The sequence below is a fragment of the Nelumbo nucifera genome, chromosome 7 (genome assembly GCF_055504915.1).
Source record: "Nelumbo nucifera cultivar China Antique chromosome 7, China Antique-T2T, whole genome shotgun sequence".
Taxonomy (NCBI): Eukaryota; Viridiplantae; Streptophyta; class Magnoliopsida; order Proteales; family Nelumbonaceae; genus Nelumbo; species Nelumbo nucifera.
Genome location: NC_142655.1, coordinates 57655145 through 57657201, shown reverse-complemented (window position 1 = coordinate 57657201; position 2057 = coordinate 57655145). Strand labels below are relative to the sequence as shown.

At 39.0% G+C, this 2057-nt stretch overlaps 1 pseudogene across 1 annotated transcript; it reads right to left on the bottom strand.

Annotated features, from left to right (window-relative positions):
• Positions 1-265: 265 nt before the first annotated feature.
• LOC104599731 (zinc transporter 4-like) lies at positions 266-2057 on the bottom strand (annotated as a pseudogene). Its single transcript, XR_016078337.1, has 3 exons — positions 1358-2057; positions 1060-1209; positions 266-820 (listed from the first exon to the last, which is right to left on the bottom strand). The product of XR_016078337.1 is annotated as a zinc transporter 4-like (transcript).

Here is a 2057-nt window from a genome sequence, read left to right as displayed (position 1 = left end):
ATAATTTTTTTTTATGGAAATTCCTAATGTAATAAAAAGTTTCACATGTAATTTTATAATATTAAAATTGAAAAAAGAGTGTTCAGATCTTCTACCCATGGGTGATGGGACACTACAGCTGTATATTGGGAATCTTGAACCACTTTAGACATAGTTTGGGAAGAGTACAAATACAAATATGTACAGTACAAATACATTTAAAATAATACATAATGTAAGGTTTTGCATTCTACAAATTTGTATTTGTACTATTTCCAAACAGAGCTTTAATGACACTCTTGATTTGGCATTGATGAAAGTGCCAAACATCCACAAAAATTGTATTGTTCTTTGCATCATTCAAAACAAATGAGCTGAGTGCAAATTGGGCATGGAAATCTTGAACCACTTTGCACTCACATGAACCGGACATTAATGTTTTGTAGCATACATTTTTTTTTTGTATTTGTACTCCTTCCAAACGTAGCCTTAGGAATTTTCATAAAAAAGTATGTAAGATAGAGTACATCCTTAAGCCCATTTAGTTAAGACAGACATACAACCAGCCCCTAGGAGAAGTGAAGCATTGGCCAATATTTGAAGCTTTCCATTGCTTTGCATCCTAGGGTTCATGAAATCTGCTGCAAGTAGATCAACAAGTGCCATGTAAATCAGGATCCCAGCTGCGGCAGAGTCAAATATCCCTTCAACAATGAGAGCAGTGGTGCTGTTCTCGTTATAAACATTTGTTATTCCTATATCATTTGCAATCCCAACTGGGGTGGTGATGAGGGAGAAAAGAAGTTATCATGATCGCAGTGGCTCGATTCTTAAATTTTGCCTGTATCAGTTCAGTCATAGAACAAGAAAAGTTTTATTAGTGTCTCACAATAATTTAGTAATATATACCCCAGAATCATTCTATATAAATCTATACATTGAATTCATTAATTCAAAGCCTGACCCACCCCCGATTCTCCAAATGCTAATTGAAAGACTAACTGAGGATTTAATACTCAAACTGATGCATCTACCAAGGGAAAGACTAACTGAAGTAATCAACTTCCGTTAATTTGATACCTGAGTAATGCATCCACCAAGCCCCATGCCCTCAAAGAACTGATGGAAAGTCAGAGCTGCAACCAAAGGTCTTATTGTTGAAAGGTCTTCCGAAGTCCCCAAGGAAATCCCAATGATCACAGAGTGTACCACAATTCCCAACTCCAAAACCTATCCATAACCAAGAAAATGGAGAACCCATGTTACAAAAAGTAAGTTGACAGGGAGAAAATGAAACAAAGGAACATCTCAGACGAAAGGAACAGAAAGAAAGAAGAAGAAAAGAATATGATAAAAACAAATCAAAACTCAAGCTTACCTGTGAGATGGGTCGATGTTTCAGAAACTCTGAGGAGGTAGAATCTGAGCCATGGGCATGACCATGTGTGGCATGGGTGTGAACATGGACGTGACCCCACATGCTCACCTGTCCTTTCTTCATATCCATTCAAGGGGTGAGACTTGTTAAAGTGAGACCTCTTATAATAACCAGTGGCTGAAGTGTCTATCATCTTTGCAACAAAGCCAGTGAATGGAAGCTCCCATGCCTTGCCTTCAAGCCACGGCGAGGTTAACAGGTCAAAGGCATCAAGATGTAAATGAGTAAACCCAGTTGCTAGAATAACGTCTGCTGCAAATGCCTTGATCATAAAGAAGATATTCCTCTCTGGATGCAAAACCGGAATGGCTTTCCCCAGTACTGGAATAGACACTCCAATTGTACTAGCAGCCAGAATGGGTTCTACTGCTGCGATTTTGTACCGGAATGCCTTGCCTTCAAGCCACGGCGAGGTTAACAGCTCAAAGGCATCAGGATGTAAATGAGTAAACCCAGTTTCTAGAACAACGCCTACTGCAAACGCCTTGATCATAAAGAAGATATTCCTCTCTGGATGCAAAACCGGAATGGTTTTCCCCAGTACTGGAATACACACCCCAATTGCACTAGCAGTCAGAATGGATGCTACTGCTGCAATTTTGTACTGTGCGTATTTGGATTTGTACTCTTTTCAAACTGA